The sequence below is a fragment of the Lissotriton helveticus genome, chromosome 10, assembly GCF_964261635.1.
Source record: "Lissotriton helveticus chromosome 10, aLisHel1.1, whole genome shotgun sequence".
Taxonomy (NCBI): domain Eukaryota; kingdom Metazoa; phylum Chordata; class Amphibia; order Caudata; family Salamandridae; genus Lissotriton; species Lissotriton helveticus.
Window position 1 is genome coordinate 124,340,025 of NC_136071.1, and position 23,412 is coordinate 124,363,436.

Consider the following 23,412-nt stretch of genomic DNA (forward strand, 5'->3'; position numbering starts at 1 on the left):
ACCTATTTTGCTCCTGCTGTGAAAGCAACGCAAGGGAAGGGACGTCCCTCAGGGGGACTTCTTATCTGGATAAGCATTTCCCTTAACTGCTGCATAACATCTAGGCAGGTTAATAGCCCAGATATATTGGGGATTTTATTAACTAATCCTAGTATGGGCTTATCCCTTGTCTTATATAACATCTATGCCAGAGGTACCAAAAATGGGTGTACTTCTATGGTGATCTTCGACTTGGAAACACAACTTAGAGACCACGAGGAAGCTGACCATATTTTGGTAGCAGGTGATTTTAATTGCACCTATGAGCCACTTCCTATGGAGGAAAATTTTGATCTTGGTGAGGAGGACAGCAAATGGGGTATCCCTGCACTCACTATCCCCCCGATAAAAAGATGGTCCCGTAGCGCAATACAGCTTAATGCGCTGACATTAGAATTCGGTCTAAGAGCTACTAATGGTCGCACAGCCTCAGACCGCCTGGGTGCCCATACGTTCAACAGAATAGACCATTCCTCAAGGATTGATTATATCCTGTTGGACCTAAAACTTTGGGGATTGGTCCATGATACGGTAGTGATAGCTACTGTTGAGAGTGATCATAACTCACTTTCTTTATCTCTAACGAACCCCTGGCTTAGTAATGAACCTGCAGCCTTATCTAAATGCCCTCATACAACTACTGTTTCCTCCTGTGGAAGACGTCTAAAATGGAACAAAATTGCTATGGACGCTACTAAGATCTCCACCATAGACGAATTACTTATGGCCTCACAAATAGAACTGGATAACATCAATCCAGTTTTGTTAACTGAAAAGGCAACACCTATCTTTGAAGCAGTTGTTAAGTCCATAGGGGAAGCCTTTTGGGTTAGGGGCTCTGAAGGGAGGAACTTGTCCCATCCTAAATCCAGGGGAAAGCATGATTGGTATACCCCAGCATGCAGACGGGCAAAGTCGCTTTTAATAGAAGCCGTTAAAAGTAAATCCCAACCTTTGATACAGACTGCTAGGAAAAAGCATAAGACTATACAGGCACACGCTAAAAAAGAATGGGAAGAAGAGTACTGGTCTACTCTTAAAGAAGCCAGTCTCAAAAAAGACCCAAAATGTTTCTGGGATACAATCAGAGCCAGAAACAGGCCGGATATTGATCTTATCTCATGTAACATTTCAAGTCAAGCGTGGGTTAACCACTTCTCAAAGCTATACTCCCGACATGATGATCTGCCACCTATTGAGGCTCCCAATGATGCTGAAGGGAGGTTTTTGGTTCCAGCAACGAATTTATTAGATTGGAGTATTGTCCCCGACGAATTTGGCTTTACAACTAAAGAGGTGGAATATGCCATAAGTACCATCAAGCCCCAAAAAGCCGCTGGTCCGGATGGTATTCCTGGCGATCTTTTGAGGTTAGATATCCCAAAGTGGGGTAAATTCATTTGCTCCTTACTTGTTGCCATCTGTAAGGGTGCTCCGATCCCTTCGTCATGGAAAGGGGCGGAGGTGGTCCCCATTTACAAAAAAGGTGCCAGAGATGAGCCGTCCAACTACAGACCGATTAGTCTGCTGGATATTACTCAAAAAGTAGTTGGCAAGGTTCTACTGGTCAGAATATTGGACTGGATAGAAGAAAATAAAATCCTTTCCGACTACCAGGCAGGATTTAGAGTGGGTACTGGGACAGTCGAACAAGTTTTTAGGCTCATGATGGTGTATTGGAGGGTTGTGGTTATAGGCAAGGGCAGTCTCTATCTCGCGTTCATCGATTTAAAGACTGCCTTTGACCTAGTACCGAGGGAGACATTGTGGAGAGTCCTGGCCGACATGGGGTTGCCACACTATTTACTTACATTACTGGTTAGGCTGCATGAAAATAGCTTTGCCCAGATTAGGTGGGGTACAGGAGGGGAGAAAACTAGCAGCATCCAGGTAGAGAGAGGGGTCCGCCAGGGATGTGTCCTTGCTCCCACCCTGTTCTCTCTTTATATTAACGGGGTGGTTGAGCATCTCTTAGAACATCCTTCAGATGAACCATCCCTGGCTAGAGAACGTATACCCACCCTCCTCTTTGCGGATGATACGCTTTTAATATCGAAATCCCCGATAGGCCTTCAAAGGCTATTGAACAATTTTTAATCTTTTTGTACCAAACGGGGCCTCGTAATTAACACGGGTAAGACTAAATATCTTGTGTTGGATCCCCCCAAAAAATTAGCACGCCCTCCAATCCTGAATGCTGAACCCTTGGAGAGAGTAGAAGTGTTTGACTACCTTGGCATCCGTTTATCTCACAAAATGCAATGGACCCCACATTTGGATAAAATGTTATTATCCCACAAAAGGATAACAGGAGCTATTTTGAAAGAGCAACGCTCCTGTGTAACTAGACCAATAGCTGTTGTTCTTGATATTTATGTAGCTAGAGGGGTTAGTTCTGCTCTGTATGGGGCGGAGCTTTGGGGCTCATCCATTACCAATGAATTGCCAAAGTCCGAAAGGAAGTTCTGTAGGGCGATTATGTCACTTCCCCAGGGTTCCCCTACGGTCCCACTAATGTTTGACTTAGGCTGTAGCCCTATCGAAGATCTAGCAAGATTACGTCCACTCTTACTATGGGCACGACTGTGGCGAGTGCCTGAACTTAGTAAATATGCGCAAGGCCTCGCAGAAATTATGTCCTTGTCAGGGTGGCACAAAATCAAATGGCTGAGTGACATCAAAATCTTGCTATTCAATTTGGGCCTAAAAGATTCATGGGCTAATAGATCTTCTCCTTCAAAGGCAACCCTCAAGAAACTTTATTGGAACTGGATTATGTCACAACGAAACACTAATACTTCCATGGGCAGACTTACTGAAGAGTTCTTAAAATTTAAGGACTCTCCAAAACGCGAACTTTATCTGGACGCTATTGGCAAACCTTTTGATAGGGCTCTTTATTTTAAATTTAGAGCAGGAACTTTGCCATTGTATACCTTTTCCTCAAGATGGAAACTGCCTGCACAAACTGTAGAGCTTTGCCCAGTATGTCTAGCTAGACCAGAGACATTGGCACATTTTATGTTTGAATGTGGAGAGTACAATTTACCTAGGAAAATATGGCTTAAACATCTATGTCGCCAATTGGGCACTAGGTGCCACTCAGACGCAATTCGTATACTAATGTCTGATAGCCGTACTACCTATGCTTGTGCTCTCGCTAAATTTCTATCTTGGGCCTGGTTAATCCGAGCCAAAAGGCTTAAATCAATTGTTTAATTTTTCTTTTTAATTAACTCATGATGTGAAAATAATTGTATATGTGTAGATTCTTTTTTCAATCTGTTTTATTCCTGGCTTCTTTTATTGTATCTATGAATTTCATGTGAAGCTTTTATGATAATCTTTTTATCGAAATAAAGCCTTTTTGACTTGACTTGACTTGATTGGGTATTGGCATGGAAAACATGTTCAGAGATTTAGCAGATAGAATGGATAAGATTGATAGTTGTGTTCAGAAGCACATTAAGGAAAAAAGTGCTATTGAGATGGTTGAGAATAAAGGTTATTGGTCTGTTGATGGAGTGGAACAAGGTACTAGTGGTTCTAAAGATGTGGGAAGAAAGAGGACATGTAAGGCAAAGCATCCGGAGATGCATAAAGGATGTAAAAGAACTGGGCATAAGGCTCCACGGTTGGGTGGGGCTATAACGGTCAAGAAGGGTGCTATAAATGCACAAGGCAAGAGTCACAATGTGGTGGCATGTGATGGATCTTCCACTAGTGGGGATGTGGAATTGACCTGTTCTTGGAGTTTGATGAATCTGATGAAGAATGTGAAAGGGTTCACAACATTAAAAGGGATAATAGGAGGATTAGGTTGGAACTGAGTGATTTGTAGTCCCAAGACAGGAGGGATGTCCAAGAATTTTAAGGCTTACAAAACTTCAGGAGGACTTGCTAACTCAAGAAGTAAAGTCACTTTTGGAAAAGGGTGCAATAGAGAGGGAAGTGGAAAGCCCTGGATGTTTTGTGAGCAACATTTCCTTGTTGAGGAAAAGGACAAGGGGATGACACCTGCAATTAATATGAAAGAGTTGAACGATTGGGAGTGTTATAATCATTTCAAAATGTAGGGGATACACATTAAGAGATTTGTTGAGAAAGGGAGACTGGTTGAAAAGATTGGACCTGAAGGTTGGTTATTTGATGGTCCCAATGTGTCTGGAGCACAGGGATTATCTTCAATTCAGGTAGAATGGGGACCGCTGGAGGTTCAAAAGCCTACCATTCGGGCTGATGTCAGGGCCTTGGTGTTTTACAAAGATCATGAGACCAGTGTTGACATGGTTGAGGTCATGGGGGATACGGTTGATTGTGTATCTGGACGATGTGCTGATTATGAAAGAGGAGAGGAGGTTGGCTTTGGAACAGACAGAATTGGCAGTACACATGTTGGAATATGTAGGTTTAGAAGTGAACAGAAAGAAGTCATGTTTAGTACCGGCACTTGAGATTACATTTTTAGGTTTTCAGAATTAAGACCTTGGCGGGTATGTTGAGGTTGCCAATGGAGAAGGTGAAGAGAATTTGCAGCGTTGAAAAAGAGAAAGGGGTTCAGAATGGACTTCATGGCACCAGTTGGCAAGGCTTTTGGGTCTGCTGTTGGAGTCCATAAAGCAATTTTTCTGGCACCCCTGTATTACAGACCTCTGCAGGAATTAAAGGGTTATCACTTGCAATTAGGGCCAAAGTATTCCCAGAGAGTGAGAATGAATCAAGACAAGTTGTAGGAGATGGACTGGTGGCTGATGAACATGGAGGCATGGAATGGAATGGCATAACTCTATAGGATCAGATGCAAGCATATATGATTGGGGAGCATGGTGTGGGTCTGTGATGACAGAAGGTTAATGGTCAAGTACAGAGAGGAAGAAGCATATCAATTGTTTAAAACTCATAGCTGATTCTTTTGCAGTGAGGAGTTTTGTGAAAGGACAAGTGAAATGTTTGCTGTTGAATATGGACTATGTGTCAGTGGTGTGGTATGTCAATAAGTTGGGGGGACCTCGTGTGAAAGGGTTTGCAGAAATGGCGAAAGAATTTTGGAGATTTGTTTTAGACAAATAAATCATAGTGCTGGCCCAATACATTCCAGGGAAGAGCAATTTGGGGCAGACTGGAATTCAAGGAATCTACAAGATTTGAGCAATTGGAGGTTGGACTAAGAAGTGTTCAGGAACTTGGAGAAAAGGTGGGGACTTTTCGAGGTAGATCTGTCTGTGGACAGGTTGAATGCTCAGTTGATGATGTTTTACAGTTGGAGACCAAATTTGGAAGCATTGGGAGTAGATGCTTTTCTCCAGGGAAAGGGAGGATGTATGCTTTTCCTCCATTTTCAATGTTACAGAGAGTAATCATGAAGGTCAGAAGAGAGGGAGAGGAGTTAGTGTTGATCCCTCCGCTTTGGCAGTCTCAAGTATGGTTTCTGGATTTAATAAGTATGTTATGGGATGACCTAGTGCTGTCAATATGTTATCCTCGGGTACTGATGGATGCCCTGGGGAATTGTCCGGAGCTGATTGTAGCAGGCCAGTTGAAATTGATGGGCTGGTTGATTTCAGGAGAGTGTGACAAGTGTCAGGATTATCAAAAGAGGATATAGAGCTTTGTAGAGAATCCTGGGCCCCAGGTATGACTAAGGCGTAGAGGTCAGTATGGAGGAGATGGTGTAGTTGGTGTACAGCAAGGGCTTTGGGTCCTGTTTCAGCACATGTAGTAGAGGTGGTGAATCATTTGATAGAATCGTTCAAGAAGGGTCTAGTATGTAACCTTAAGTAGATCTACAATTTCAGCAGGACATGGATTGGTGGATGGAGTTCTAGTGGGACAGCATGTTTTGGTGAAACGGATAGTTAAGAGTGTGCATATGAAGTTTCCCTCTAGCTCAGTATGCTAGTTTATGGGATGTTACTTAAGTGTTGATGCAAGTGGAACGTTGGGGAGAAAATGGATGTTTGACGTTAAGGAAACTGTCTTGGAAGTTGGCGATTTTACTTTGTTTGGTTTCTATTAGGAGAATTTCAGATATTAGGACATTGGAGGTAACTTCTTGGAGTTTCCAACCTGAAGGTATGTGTTTTGAGGTACGGAAAAGGACTAAGACTATGTCTAGAACTATTTTGTATCCAAGAATGGAAGGGCATGACAGTGTGTGTGTGTGGTCAGATGTTTGAAGGAATATGAGAATAAGACAGAAAAGTTAAGACATCAGGATATTTGCAGTTGTTGATTTCTTTTAGACAACCTTTTAAAGCTGTGTCGGCACCTACTCTTGCTAGGTGGGTTAAGGAGGTGATGAAAATGGCAGGTATTGATGTAAGTGTTTTTGGGGCACATTCAGGCAAGGGAGCGATGACTAGTAAGGCTTTTTTTATCAGGTTCCAGTTTAAGTAGAATCATGAAGGCTTTGGATTGTTCTTCTGATTCAATGTTTTAAAGTTTCTATTTTAAACCTGAGGAAAGTGCTATATAAAGGGTGTTGGATGAGCTTTGAACATGCATGATATTGGTCTCTGGGCCTTACCATAAAATGCTGATTTTCCAGAGTTGTCATAGGAAGAAAATCAAGATTTTATTGAAGGCAAGGAGGATAATATTATCCCACCATATACTGTGCTCAGCCCTTCTAATGCGTTTGATTTTGTTTTTCAGGACAAAGCTGAAAGAACAATTTTGGAGGAGGATTAGGAGGTTGTTCACGGACATTACCAAGTTTTCTTTGGATGGATTTACAGATGTTTTTAGAATGAACGTACAAATTATTCATGGCAAAGAAAGATGACTGCGTGTTCAATGGTTTTATTGATGTTCAAAGTTCTGGAACCTTAATGGTTTTTCTAATTAATTCTAAGTTATTGTTGCTGATGTGTATGAAAGCAATAAAGAGTGTATGCATAACATTAGTCTCCGTGCCTTTAATAAAATCATGATTTTCTTCCCATTAAAACTGTGGAAAATCTGCATTTTCCCATAGATGTTATGGAAGGTACCCTAGAATCTAAAATGAGAGCATATTTTCTGTAAATGTATACTATCTTTCTCAGCCATATGAAAATTAAGTCTGTCATCCCCAGTAAATCAAGTACTTCCATCAGGAGCAGACTACCATTTGATTCCCTTGTTTTTATACTGCAGCCTCCAAGAGTGTACTAAAGAACAACTAGAGCACTAACAGTGTTACTTATGGCACACCTGAAGCCATCTTGGTTGCATCAAATTGGTAAAACTTAAAACATGTAATTTAGAAAGGAACAAAATGAGAGGGTTGGTTGTAGTAGAAAGGATGATTAGTGCCATAGAAAGAAAAATTAGGACACATTTTAAGTGAGTTCTCAAATATTTACCTCTTCTATTTCATTAAAACATTCTGAAATGCAGACTGAAACAAGCACTTTCAACAACAGCAGCAGTTTGACAGTTGTTAACTCTCTGGTGATCTGCAGCTTTACTTCAGTGTTCTAATGAGCACCTAGCACCTAATGAGCCCAAATATAGCACAAATATCACCCAAATGTAGCCCAAGTATAGCCAAATGACAGAAGTGTGCACACAAATGATTTTTTTTTGTTCTAGTTTATATAGCGCAGACTTGACCCGAAGGTATTGGAGTGCTTTACATGAGCATCAGTTAAATTACACAAGGATACATTAATCTTGATTTTTGGCATGGAGAGATTAAGTGATTTGCCCAGAATCACAGGATGTCGAGCTGACACTGAAAGTTAGACTCGAACCTCATTCCCAAGTTGCAAAATCTGCAGCTCTGGCCATAATGCCACATCCTCTCACTTAAATGTAACATATAATCAAGTGATCAACTGGATAAAAATAACGTAAAGATAGCAAATGATTTAAAAGTGCTTTACGCTATTGGAGAAGTCAGAAAATATGTCCTTATTTTATTTGTTTGGAGCACTAACCATAATTTCTATGGGAGTAAGACCCTTTCATGGAGGAGGGTGCAGAGGCAACAAGCTGACAACACTGGGCAGGTGGGGTGGGGGAGTGGCAGCACAACCGACCATGGAAGGCAGGGTAAAGGGGCAACAAACTAACCATGCAGTACAGGCAAGAGAGACTGTGGCAACAAAAGACAATTGAGGGCAGAAGCAAAAGGCAGTAGCAGTACAACCATACATGCCAACCGACTTGATTAAAGCAGGATACTCCTGATGTGTTAAGTCCAAAAGGGCTTTATTTTATCTGTCTAAAATCTTCTCATTTTTAATGTAAGTCAATGGGGAAAATCAATTTTTTTTTCATAATCTCTCTCTTACCAAGATCAAAATGTTGGCAAGGAAGGTACATTGGATCATGGAGGGCAAGAGGAATAGGGTAGGGTTATGGACTCAGATAACAGAGGGCATGAGGGAGATGGGCAGGGGCACCAAGCTGACCTTACAGGGCAGACGTGGCACAGTACAATACACCACACAGGGCAAGCGGGATGGCAGTGCAGCACAATGGACCATGGAAAGCAATAAAAAAGGGACAGGTCCATGCACATGGACAACGGAGAGAAGAGCAGAAAGAGGCAAGGGCAGCAAGCTTACCATACCTGACAGACAGGAGGGAAAGTTGCAGCATAACTGACAATGAAGGGCAGTAGGCAAGGAGGGAGGAGGGGCATGACAACAGACCAGGCAAGGCCAGAGGGAGGGGATACGGGTCTGCACATGGAACACAGAGGGCAGGGGGCAAGGAGGCACGGCAGGAGCAGCAAGATGACCATGGTGGGCAGAAGGGATGATTTGTGGTAGCACAGCAGAATATTCATTGCAAGCGGGAGGTGAGTGGCAGCACAACTGCCATGGTGGGCAGGAGGGAGAGAGCAGAGGAATGCACAAAGGACCCTGGAGGACAAGAGGGAGGGGATAGGGGCATGGAACTTGGACAGGCAGGGTGGGGGTGGCAGGGACAGGCATCAGCCATTTGACCATTCTAAGCTAGTGGTAAATGCAGTGACAGCTCAACAGAACGTTGAGAGTAGATAAGAGGGTGGCAGATCCATGGAATATGGTGGGGAAGAAGGAGGGAGTAGGTGCATATACACAGACATCGGAAGGCAGGGGAACGAGAATGGGGGCCGCAAGCTGCGCACAGAGACTAAGCAGGAGGGCAATGATGGGGAATAGAATTGGGCAACAGAGTGCACGAGGAATGGGCAGGAACAGCAAGCTAAATGGAGGGAAGTGGCAGCACATGGGACCATGCAGGGCATGAGGGAGGGGGCTGGTGCATGGACTCGGACAACAGAGGATCGACGTTTCACCCTAAAACTTTCTACACAGCAGCTGAACCGACTGTCATACTAATTTTGAAAATTTCATGAACATTCGGCAAACGGCACCAAGGTTATTGGCGAAACAAAAAACCCTTTTCCTATGGAAACTAGGTCCTACCCATAACAATCTACTTGCGACTGCCAATAGGTAATATGTAGATCTATATATAAAAAAGTAAAACAGGGAATTTTCCGTGGTCTGAAGGCATGTATCTTATAGCACTAGACATTGAATCGTTATATACGAGTATCGATCATAGTGCAGGTCTTAATGCAGTCAAATTCTTCTTAGACCAAAGATCATGTGAGTATTACCAACATAACAAGGCCTTAATCAGTTTAATGGACTGGTGCTTGAACAATAATTTCTTCCTATTCGGGGGGTATTTATTCAGGCAGCTCAGAGGCGTGGTGATGGGAGTCTGCTTCTCCCCCAGCTACGCGTGTTTACACGTGGGCTGGCGGGAGGAGCAGGTTCTTCAGAGACAGTATAAACAAATCTTTGATAACAACATCAAATGCTTCCTAAAATATATTGACAACATCTTTATAGTGTGGTAGCGAAGTAAAGAAGAAGCATTAGATTTCATTAAAAACATCAATGTAAACAATCTTAATCTCCACTTCACATCTCACATAGATGATTCTAGTATAGAATTTTTGGATGTCAGACTGTATATCAAGAACAATAAAGTGGAAAGTACTTTATTTAGGAAGCCAACTGCAGGGAATGTCACACTCCACGCCTCCAGCTCGCACCCAAAGCACTTAATTGCGAGTATTCCTTATGGAGAGCTCCTACGCCTGAAAAGAATTTGCAGTGTGGACAGTGACTTTGACGCCGGTGCGGCAGATTTGTTGCAGAGGCTGAGGGTCCGGGGCTACTCTGACAAATTGCTTAAATCAGCCATGGCTAAGACTGCTCTAAGATCCAGAGAAAGTCTGTTGCCGCAAGAAATGGAAGAAAATATTGACTCTACTGAGACTACCCCTACTACAGTCAAGGTTCCAGATAACCAATGTCCGAGGTTAATAACGGCTTTCAGTGAAAATGAAAGAAAAATCAGGTCCATAGTCAATAAAAACTGGGCAATTGTATTAACAGATCCAGTTATGAGGATGAGTTTACCGCCAAGCCCGAATATAACATTTAGTAGAGCAAGAAATATGGGTTCTATTCTGGACCAAGCTAGTCCGGAAATGAGAACAAATTCCATCTGGCTAAAACCCATGGCTGGCTTTTATAAATGTTCTTCTTGTCGTGCATGCAGATTCGGGGTAAACAAGAAAAAATATCATACTCCGTTTTGCCTTGCACCCAATAAAATAGTCGGTAATTTTAACTGCAAAACAGAATTTGCGGTGTATGTCCTCACGTGCACCTGTGGCTTAAATTATATTGGGAGTACTAAGCTACAGGTGCACGTGAGAATACTACAGCACCTGCGTACAATTCTACACAGTGACCCCACTTATCCAGTGGCGCGTCACTTCAAACAAGTGCATGACAACAACCCAAATTGTTTGCAGTATTATGTGGTTGCTTCAGTACCCAAACAACGGAGAGGAGGCAATAGGGAACTGTTGCTGAGACGTCTTGAAACTAAATTCCTCCTCGAATTTGATAGTAAATGTCCTAACGGATTGAATAATACTGAGGACATGTACACTTTCCTCTAATGTACATATATCTTTTTTCATCAATTAGAAAGATTGTATTTATTGGATGAATTGGTAGTACTTTAACTTCAATTTTGTTTAGTTGATCTAACTTCCGCTCATGAAAATCACTTCACTTGGAGCATAATGACATTTTTATCTATGTAACCTTACAATATTGGATGCATCTGGCATAAACTGCTAATACAATTTCGTCACCTAAATGTAGTAGAATTTGCTTTTTATGATCTTTTTATATATATATATATATATATATATATTCAACAAAAAATATCACACTTTTTTTGCACAATGGCCAAGTATGATCAAAACTGTTTTTGTAAGCATTAGATATTTGTATTATATAATGTATTTTATAATATTTATTGACTTATTTATACGCTGACTCATACTTTGGTACAATCATTTTCTCAAGAGAGATCTTATGAACACTATTTTGCACATATCCTTACTGCTGCTATGCATAGTTTTGCACATCCTGGAATTCATTGTATCCCAAACAAAACAAGATTCCTGCATTCAAGACGAAAACATTTTTTTTTTTTAACAGTGAACGGATTTATCCGGAAATACAAAGCTAACTGTGATTTTCATGCAAGCTATGTCACAATAAGTAGAGGTCTCTCGTGACTTCGCTGAAATAATATGCAGGATTAATCGCTGCAGACAGGACTTGCATGTCTATTATTATTATAATTTTTCTCTGTTTAAACATTCGTATTGTTTAAAGTGCATTTTAATAACATACCGCACCGCGGTTGTAATAATGCATAGACGTTTGTCTAACAGGAAAAGGTAAACATTCATTGAATAGTCTGTTTTTTAGCTTGATTAATGACAACCAGACCATGTGATTTGGGCGGGATGTTGCGCAGCATTTAAAATGGCTATACCCAATCCAGTCTTTATGTGATCAAGGGCTCTTGAGCCCGAAACGCGTCATCTGTTGTATGCTGATTTGGATGTGAACGGTTAAATAAAAAACATCTTGCCTAAGTGAAGAGGTCCGTTTCTCCTTCTTCAACGCCAAGCCATGGTGGAAGTAGCTGGAGTTATATATATATATACATATATATATATATATATATATTCCATGAAAATACAATTAATAAAGCGCTCTCAGAAGACAGGATAGTCACACAGTGTCGGTTTATTGCTGTTACGCATTTCGGAAGTCCTTGCTCCCTTGCTCACACAACAATACCACAGCATTCCACCAGTTACATACACTTAGTGTAATAGCCATCGAAACAGGACTGCACAGTTCAATTTTGGCAGACATCTTAGAAGGGGTTATTTTCACACACTTTCCTTATTCTTGATGCCATATTTTAGAGCAACTCTTAATTCCATATAAAGTACATTCTAGTCATTTTTTAGTTTATACTTTCGCCACAGTGGCATAGTATGCTGTCCTGTCATGTTACCCTTACTTTCTTTCGCCAAGTGGCTGTATAAGGGTCAATTGTCTCTGGAGGTTTCGCTGTTAAAAACATAAGGTGAAAAAAACGTGAACTAAAGTGAATAAATTGTAACGTTACGAAGTGACGTGATCTCTTATTCTATCTTGTTACTGAATTCTTCCAGGTGACAGGTTTCAATTGCTCGTGAAGTGCACGTGATATCTACTCTGAGCCCCCTGATGTCACCTGTTAGAGTGAAACAAACATACAATTATATTAGAATTCTTCTTAAATGTTTTAAAAACATCTTTTTTGGCATGGACACTCAAGCACATATACCACATGTGTTGAGCTACATGTCAAAAATTGTCCAATACTTTTCTTTTTGTTTGTTCCAAGAGGGATCTTGAACTCCTTTCTCATCGAGCTATATCTGCAGGCTTTACAATGCCCCCATGGGAAGAATCCCTCTAAGTTATGCTGATTCCTATCTCTATGTTCTGTGATATCTCCCCTTGTGATCAGGTCCCTCAAACTTCGACTTCTTCTGTATGTTATAGCAGGTCTTACACTCAGTCTCGGTCCAACAATGGGGTCACATTTCAAAATATTCCAATTTTTAGAAATTATTTTCCTCACAGCTTGCGACCCTTTATTGTACGTGAGGATTACTCTAGTGGTTTCAGTGTCCTCCTCTTCCACTTTCTTTGGTGTTAGTGTTTTTTCTCTTGTGACACTTTCCATTCTAGATAAGGCCCTATCCAGAACCCATTTGGGATAACCTCTTTCTCTGAATCTCTGCACCATGTTTTTGCTTTCTTGCTTGTACTCATCAGTATTGGAGCAATTCCTCCTTGCTCTTAGCAGTTCCCCGTAAGGGATGCTCCATTTCAGGGTGTCTGGGTGACTACTAAGAGCATGGAGGACACTATTGCCCGCAGTTTCCTTCCGGAACAGTTTAGTTGTCAGTCGATCTCCTTCTGCTCTTACCTCAACGTCTAGATACTCGACCTTATGTCTATCTTTACAGTGAGACAATGTTATATTGTACCTGTTGATATTGAGCTGTTCTACAAATTCTTCAGCTTCTACATCATTGCCACTCCACACCACAAACAGGTCATCTATATATCTTAGCCACATTCTGACTTTTTCAAACGCCTGCCTATATCTTGGATCTATTCTGATTTCTTCTTCCCATTTACCAAGGAACAGATTCGCAAAGCTCTGCGCGAAATTAGTACCCATACAAGTCCCTGTGGTCTGTTTGTACAGCCACTTGGCGAAAGAAAGTAAGGGTAACTTGACAGGACAGCATACTATGCCACTGTGGCGAAAGTATAAACTAAAAAATGACTAGAATGTACTTTATATGGAATTAAGAGTTGCTCTAAAATATGGCATCAAGAATTTATTTATTATTTATTTATTTGTGTATTTTGTAAAGCGCAACAGCTGCCCCAATGGGCAACCAGCTCTCTCAACCAGCCGAGCAGCAGCATTCTGGACAGTTTGTAACTTGTGGCATAGGCCTGCTGTGATGCCAAGATATAGTGCGTTGGCGTAGTCCAGGTGAGATATTATCAGGGCTTGTACCACAGTCTTACGGCAGTCCATTGGCAGGTAGTTGATGAGCCGTCTAATTGTCTTGATCTTAGCAAAACAGGATGCTGCTACTGTTTGAACCTGGGCGTTGAAACTGAGATGATTATCCCAGCGCACTCCCAGGTTTCTCACCGAGTCTTTAGGCGTGGGGGCATGGCTGAGATCATCCGGCCACCATAAATTAGAATCAAGAGGGGATGATGAGTTAAAAAACAAAATCTCTGTCTTTCCAGCGTTGAGTCGGAGGGAATTGGAGTCCATCCAGCTAGAGATGTCTCTTAGACAGTTTTTCAATGGGTCGAAGGCAGAGGCAGTGGGGGTATCAAAGGTGAAGAGTAACTGAATGTCGTCAGCGTAGGAGGTGGATTTAATCCCAGTTTGCGCAATCAGTTTAGCCAAGGGGGAGAAGTAAACATTGAACAAAAGCGGGCTCAGGGAGGAGCCCTGTGGAACTCCCCATTTAAGTGGTCTAGCAGTGGAGGTGTAGGGAGGGGTGTATACCTGCTGAGTACGGTCACCCAGGTAGGAAGAGAGCCATCTCAACACTGTACCGCCAATACCCAGGTCTCCCAGCCTTCTCAGCAGGATCTTATGAGAGACGGTGTCAAATGCTGCTGAGAGATCCAGAATAAAAGAATAAGGAAAGTGTGTGAAAATAACCCCTTCTAAGATGTCTGCCAAAATTGAACTGTGCAGTCCTGTTTCGATGGCTATACACTAAGTGTATGTAACTGGTGGAATGCTGTTGTATTGTTGTGTGAGCAAGGGAGCAAGGACTTCCGAAACGCGTAACAGCAATAAACCGACACTGTGTGACTATCCTGTCTTCTGAGAGCGCTTTATTAATTGTATTTTCATGGAATGAAACTTCACTGGCAGGGCTCTGCCAGTTTTGACGCGCCACCAGACCACGGGCGGTTCCCCTCGAAAACGAGCCGTAAGGAAATGGAGCATATATATATATATATATACATATATATATATATATATATATATATGTGTGTGTGTGTGTGTGTGTGTGTGTGTGTGTGTTTGTGCATACATGCATGTGTGTGTAGGTGTGTGTGCGCGCAAAGTGAATTAGAGAGCAGATAGAAGTAGAGAAGAGTGGTAGGATTCCAGGTATTTTCAGAGTTACAGTTGTATCAGGGAGGGCTGTGCTTTATATAATATTTATTACAGGTGAAAGGAGGTACTTGAAAGGATTCAGAAGGCAACATTTTATTAAGATAATTTGGAATGGGTCCATTTCCACAAGTATTTCAAGGGATTTGGTGGAGCAGAAGTCATGTTCCTAAAGACTGGACACTAGCAGTAAGAGCTTCTGTTAACTCCCTAGTGGACTACTGTAACTCCTTAGTAGTAGGTTTCCCTAGTTACAGTTTTGTCATCTTCATATAGCTCAAAATGTTAGGGAAAATGCCCTGTAAATACAATAATATCAACCTGCTTCCGTCATCATTGAGTAAAATCTATCCTTTCCTTCCATGGCGCCACCAGAAATCAATCTTTCAAGCTACTGTGCGATCTGGATTGTACTAATGTGATACTGTTTTACTGGGAAGTTCCAAACAACTAAATTCAACACAGTGTAGCACAAATCATTTTTGAACTCTAAAGACGTGATCACATCAACCATCTTTGGCCAAGTTACATTGACTAATGGTGGACAAAATAATCTTAAGCCTTTGTTTGCCACAATAGATGTTCTATCAGTGTGGACCATTTCATTTACATAAGAGGCCAAAAAGACTGCTGCGATCTGCAGCTGAGGACAGACTGGTGATTCCTTGATATGATAGTATTGTATTGTAATTTCATTTATATAGCGCTTACTACGAGGCGTTGAATTGCTTTTTTGGTGAGTAGTACACTACTATGGAACCCATAAAGGATTAATGGTGAATTAGTATAGTGAAAAACAAAAGTGATTTGAGTGGTGGATATGTTAGTCATAAGAAGGGATGCTGCGCAGTCGTGTTACCTCGTTCCAGGATTTTAAGCAGTGGAATGCGTTTAAATCTACTCCTAGACTGACATTCGTCCACATGTCCTTCAGATGCCCACTCTGTTTGCTATAAGCGGTACAAAAGGGGGTGGTGATGGACGGAGCTAGGCAGCACCAAAATACCTAGTTTGATGGTGAGAGCCATTTAAATGTTGTCAGTCAGTCAGTAAGTTAGCCAGACAGGCCCTTTATTCCAAATGCAATTCCCCGGTGCTTTGAAGTAGTGAGAGAAAATAAAATAAAATGAAAATAGCTTAATGTTGTTATCATTTTATTTAGTTCTGCTGCTGCATCTTTGCGTGATGCGCTGGGGTTACTCTGCTCACAGAGCAGGGCAGGGTAGGAGTGATAGCACCCTCCTAAGTGTGCAATGACTGTTTGGCCGGCAATGACTATTTGGCCGGCCAAACAGTCATGTGCACTTTGCATGTTCACCATATGGGATGCATTGCATCCTGCTTGAAGAACCTGCCCAGGCCTCAGATCAATCACAGCTCTGCATTGCAGCGTTGTGATTGGTCAGGGGTGCCTGGGTGCCTGCTTCCTGTTCCATGTGAGGAGAGATGGCAGAGAGATGCAGCGGTAAGGTACTTTTTTCTTTTTTTTTATAATCCTCATACCCCCCCTTGCCTCTTGCCCCGCCACCCCCAATCCATGTAAGCCGCTACTGCCCCAGTGGTCTGGCGCCCGTGGAGGCGGTTCAGAAAGCCCAGGGGTGCTTCACTTTCCTCAGCTCCACGCAGAAAACTGCAGCAAGCGTGGGGGGGCTTCAAGAGAGAGGAGTGAAGTAGGGGGAAGGAGAGAGAAAGAGATCAGTGGGAGAATAGAGAGAGAATAGAAGGAGAGAGAGAAAATGGATGGATTGACAGAAAGAGATTGGGTGAGGAGACAAAGGAAGCCGGGCAGGTTTGGGCATTTTTGCCAGGGCTGCTGTTGGTTCCTCAGCCCGGCCTTGAGTACATACCTACACACGCCTGCTCTCTGCAAAATTCCTAACAAGAAATCTATTCACATAAATCCATGACATTCATAGGAAGCCACGTGAACGCTCCTCCTCAATAACTCCAGAAATATGTGCCGCCCCTCCGGGGGCTTACCTATTGTTTTATTTGTAGTGATCATCTCTTTTGAATGTACACCATTATTACCACCTTAACTCGTTCAGAATGCTGTGCATTTACAAAAGGCTCTGCAGGGCCCGCAGCGCGCATCTTGGCGCCAAAAAAGCAAACACGTAAACATACAACAAACGCATTGCACAAAAGAGACACAGTGTATCCGTCACCTGCCAAGAGAGCAAGTTTGAAAGGCTGGCATCGGAAGACCCCAATTACATTTCCATTTTAAAAACCACTGCCGCATTCCATGCACCTTGGCAGCATGCGGAGCGCTGGCACGAGGCGCTTCCCTCTGCCCTTGAACAAGTCCCAGATACGGGGCCTGACAATGCGAAGCGACCTATTTTTAGCTGGGAGAGCGGCCTTGACTTCAGGCCGCTAGACATCTTCCAAGATGGAAAGGACGCAGCTAACCTGAAAAGTCAACAGGGCCCGTCTGATTTACAGACTCAACACTCCGGCTTCACAGGTGCTCGGATTACTGGGTAAACACCCGGGAGGTCGTTAAGGGTGGGAATAACGGGGGAGGAGGGAGCTCGAGTGGGAACTCTTCCCGGGAATGGCTGCCCGTCAGGCGCGAAGGCGGAAGGGGGACACGAGGAAAGGAGGATTTTGAGAATAAAAGGATGCGGTCCAAGGGAATTGTATTTTCGTCTTTGTTTGACCACACAGGGAGGCCTCTGAGGGGCACAGCACAGCCTTTGTTTGCAAGGAAAGGAAATAGAATTATGAGAAAGCTGTTGTGACGTTTTGGCACACTGTCCTTTGCCACGCGCACGTGCCCAACAGATGTGTCAGTTACTTAGACAGCTGTCGGTTTCCATTAGGCTGGAAGCCATTGAGTGGATCACCATTTTGTTTACCAGGATAACAGGCCCGGTGGGCCTGTAAAATACCTTATCCAGCCCCTTCCATTACTCAATGATGAAACAGTGAAGACAAGGTCTGCCTGGGCAGGGCAGAGGCTGCCCTCACAGCCTCCTTCATATGTAGAAAATGTACAGTGCCGTTGGAAGCTGGGAAAGCATTGTTACATGCAAAACAGGAAAAGGACACATGCCTTGGACTGATGTCACACCTGCTACACCTGTACTGCATAGGGGAAACACCTGTATTCCCTCTGTTGAGCTGTACCTTGAGGGAACCCTGCTTTTGTGAAGTATGGTTTGGATGAGAAAGGTGGAGAATGGATGGCATTTGTCCTGTTTTGAAGGTAGGATGTGATCCAGTCGAGAGCAGTCCCCTCTATGCCTGCTTCGTAGAGTCTTTCTATTAGACTGTCATGGTCAACCGTGTCAAAGGTAGCCGAGAGGTCCAAGAGAAGTAGTGCAGCAACCCCGTTCGGGTCTACTCTATTTTTAAGGTCATCCCAGATGCCGATGTCTAGACTCTTCTCCCAACTATCCTTCCATTAGCCTTTCCCATCCAACTACCAGACTCACATGTTCACCGCTCAAATTAATTCATATTTCTCTATACTAATTCACCACTAATCCATTTTGGGTTTTGGAGTACCGTGCTACTCGCCAAAAAGCGCTTTGATGCCTCTTCAGGGTTAGTAAGTGCTACATAAATAGAATTACAATTACAGTTACAATAGGTGGAGGAAGCTGTGAAGATGGCCCCTCCGTCACCTGGACAAACACTCTATGGGCCTTATTATGAATAGTTTGGTACTCCGAGATAGCCCTTCAAAAGAGTTACTGGCCACCTCAGGATTATGAGTCTCAAGGGAACTCGGCTTCGCACAGCTAAGACTGAAGCTAGAGTATGACAGATGAGCGTTGTCTGCCATAAACAGATGGGTGCCCTGTGAGCTTTATTAGAGTGTAGAGGGCAGTGGCGTAACACAGGCTGCTGCAGTGCGGAGGGCCAGAGCTGCAGGGGGGCTTCTCAATACAGTACTCTGGTCTGAGAGCTTCCGATTAAATCTGGAGGGGGGCCCGTCTGTGTACCTTGCAGGAGGGCCCCTGTACGTTTTGTTATGCCACTGGTAGAAGGCATCTATGCACTGCAAATATGGCAGACAGACACCCACCTTTGGTGGATATCAGTAACCCCCCCAAGCCAGCAGGCCTCACACACATTCCTTATTCACAATATTGTGGTATTAAGTGAAATGCTGGGGTGTGACGAGGAGCTTTCTTATCGGAAAGAAATTGGCATCACTCCTAGGGTATGGAAACAGTACAATAGACTGGCATCACCATCAGCTTTGAAAAAGTCTGGAATTGACAGAATAAAAAAAGGAATACCTTTTATTGCGAGATATGCTGTAATGTCCCCATCATTTGCAATTTCCCTTAGTGTTTTTAGAGTCTGACGTGAGTACTTATCAGTTTGCATTCCGCCGAATGCGACATTGTATGGATTTTACTCACCGGAGTGAAGGGAGGCTTCACGGCCACTTTTCCCTTCCCCTGACCTCGGCCAGATTCCCGTCAACTGCCTTATGCCTGCCTCCCTTTAAAAAGTACCACCCTTTGCCGTTCATAAGATAATCGTTTTTTCTTTACCTCAATGTACTCCATTTTGACAGCAAAGCATAATCAGTAAAGAGAAAGGAGACATAGGGCCCGATGTAGGTAGCCAAATACCGGTCGGTAACGGCCCAAATTCGGTAATTCCGGCATTACCGACCGGTATATGAGAATCGAGATGTATGTGACTAAAAACCTACTGAATCGGTAAATACCAGTCGGTAAAACACTGAATCGGTATTAAACGATTCGGAATTTACCGAATTCATATTTACCGAATCGGAAATTAAGAAATGGTAAATTTCCGATTCGGAAAATACCAAATTCATATTTACAGAGTCGGTAAATAAGAAATGGTAAAAATGGCGTGTTGAGATGTAGCAAATCCCAAAAATACCGAATTTCATGAAATTCGGTATTTAAGAATTGGTATTTACCATTGATTGGAAGCAGGTGGAAACCAGGAACAGGATATATATAAGAAGGCCCCAAAATGCAACAGTGCAACCACAGTGGCGGTTTTCTACGTTATTGCAAGGCAGCTACGGATACAGGCAGCAGGAGAGAGGGTCTGGCTAAGGGAGGAGCAGGTGTAAAGGCGGAGGATCACCCTCTTCCAACTGACTGAAGCTGAGATCCTGCAAAGGTACCGACTCCACCCCAGAACCATCCTGGACTTGATCAGGGACCTCCACCCATATCTGGAACACCCAACCCCAAGAGCACACCCCATGTTCAGATGCTGTGCTGCCTACACCTTCTTACCTCTGGTAGCTACCAGCACGTGATAGCCACAGTAGGTGGGGTGTCCCAGAGCTGCCTGTCATGGTTTTTCAGAAAATGTCTTGACGCCATGATGCAGAGGATGGAACACTACATTGAGTTCCCTGACACACCTGCAGAACTAGCAAGGACGAAAACCGATTTCTATCAACTTGCACAGTTCCCGCACATCATAGGCTGTATCGATGGGACGCACATCCCACTATGCCCACCTGCAGCAACTGAACACATATACAGAAACCGGAAGTCCACACATTCTATCAATGTGCAGGTGATCTGTAACGCTGGCAACATAATTACGGACATTGTAGCCAAATATCCAGGGAGTACCCACGACTCCTACATATTCCAGAACAGTGGGATATACAGACGCCTTGTGGCTGGTGATTTTGGTGATGGATACCTGCTGGGTAAGTATGTGTGAGACACCCTGATAGTCCATGCAGAAGGAAAAATCATGAGTATGTGACTAATCAAAATTTCATTTTCCACCCAGGTGACAGTGCATATGCCCTGCGGTCATTTGTGCTCACCCCTTACCTGAACCCATCCACCAGGAGCGAAAGGCGTTATAACTTGGCACACAGAAAAACACGTTGCGTGGTGGAACGCACTTTTGGAATGCTGAAAAGTAGATTTAGGTGCCTCCATAAGAGTGGAGGTGCACGGCAATACACGCCAATTATCTGTTGCAAGATTATTGCGACCTGCGCCATGCTGCACAATCTTGCCACCAAAAAGGGTACAGAGATTGAACTAACATTTCATGAGGACATAGATGATGGGACAGTACAAGCCGATCACACTGCAGCAGGAGCAGCACCAGCAACAGATGGTAGACTGCGACGCGCAGAAATCACCAACAGATACTTTTAATAGAGTGATGACACACAGGCATGTTCATGTCTTGAAACACTCACTTTAATATGCACTACTGCACTGTTCAAGACCACATAAATCAAATTAAATTCGCTTTGCACACTGGGTGGCCAAAGTTCACTTCACTGTGACCTGTCCTGTGTTCATTATGATTTCTTAATGTTTGCGCTTACGCATGATATTTTGGGAGCCACGGAGCTGGGGGTCAACCTGCGCAGTGGGGCCGGTGTCATCTGCATGGAGTCTGCTGCTCCGACGAATGTCCTGTACAGGCGTGCTGGCTCCACTCCTGCTTGTGGACTCCTCTGTGTCCCCAACACACATGTTATCAGCAGTGGCTGTCTGCTGTGTCAGCAGTACCTCCATAGCAGAGGTCACCCTCCCCATCCCCCTGGACAAGTCACTGCAGCAGTGCACAATGTCAGTCTGCATGTTCACTGACCGGCGGCATAGCAGTGTGGTAGAAGTAGCCAGATGGTTAATTGACTGATTCAGCTGCTTGATCTCGCGCCTATACCTGCGCCTTTCTTGGTGGTCACTCTCCAGCCTGTCACAGAGGGAACCCATGTGCACACCCATGTCCCTCACCCCCTCTGCCATGGACTCCATTCCTTTGCCCATGGACTCCATTCCTTTGACCATGGCCTCCATTCCCTTTGCCATGGCACATATCCCCCGATCTATGTCTGACATCCTGCTGTTCAGGATGCGCACCTGTCTGTCCACTGCCATGATCCCTTTGGCCTGCATGCGCTGGACCTTAACCATAGTGGCTTCCAGACCAGCAAAGACCCCCTGGACATTCGTTCCCTCGTCTTGCTCACGTGCCCTACGGCCATGGTAAATTGCATGGCCAGATCCCATTGACCCCTGTTGCCCTGCGTCGCCAGCCACTGGTGGAGTGCTAGGTCTGGGAGCCACCACCTCTTCCTCATCAGAGATTTCCAGGATCCTTAATGGTGGTACGTCTTGCCTCCTTTGCCTCACATGCACAGAGGACCCTGAGCTTGGTGTTGTGGCATCTGCAGGTGCTGCCGGAGTCTGTGTCTCGAACAGCAGGGGCGACAGTGGCTGTGCAGTGGTGTCTTGCTCCATTGCTGTGGGTGCGTGCGTTGTGGTAGTGTCTTCAGGGACAGTGCTAGGTCCTGCTGTGTCTGTGGGCTTCTCCCTCGCAGCCGTTGTTGGTGCACTTGACTCCCCTCCCTGCACTGCTCTGCGTGATGACTCTCCTGTGGGCAGACATGGACAATGATCAGCTGTGTGTTTTCATCACACTCATTCCTAACGCACATTTTGCATATGCCTCAACTGGTTGTGTATGGGGAGTGTGGCATGGCATGCAGTGTTCGGTGTTGGCTGCTTTGATGTATGTATGTACCTATGACTACGACTACCGTGATGCATTGCTGGTGACTACTGTCATGTGTGCTGGATTGTGAGTGAGTCACCCACATTGGGGAAGGGGCCAGGGAATGGGTGGGGTACATGTCCCTGCATCTTACCTTTCTTTCTTGCAGCTCTGGCTGAGCTATCAGCATCCCCAATCCCGTGTATGCTCTCAGGCTCCATGGTGAATTCCACAAGCTGCTCCAGTTCAGTGAGGCTTGGTGCACGGTTCTTCCCCCCACCTGTGGCTGCAGATTCCTTCCTCTGGGTGGCAAGCTTCTTTTTGGTGGTGATCCTCAGATCATACCACCTTTTCTTGATGTCATCTATTTCGCGATGTGTCACTCCTAGGGCATTGCCTTTGCTCTGGATTGCCAGCCAGGTGTTCCTCTTTACAGACTCTGCTACTTGCAGGGACTGTCTCCCAAAAAGCTGACTGTAATGCTGCACAACCTCCTCCACCAGCACCTGGAGCTCAGTTGTGCTGAATTTCAGCTTCCTCTTTCTGTCACCTCCATCCTTTTGGGCCTCCTGGGACTCCATGGTGTTGCTATGCAGAGCCTGCTCCTCTGTCTCCCCTCCAGCTCTCTCTACAGTTCTGTTGCTCTGCACCTGCATGGGTGTGGCCACCTCCAGGTACTGGGGTGTGGTACTTGCATCTGATTGGTTGATTTCTCAGATGCTTTGTTGTGGAGTGTGGTGGGTGTCCCTGATTGGTTCACTGGCTCACATGTCATGTATTCGA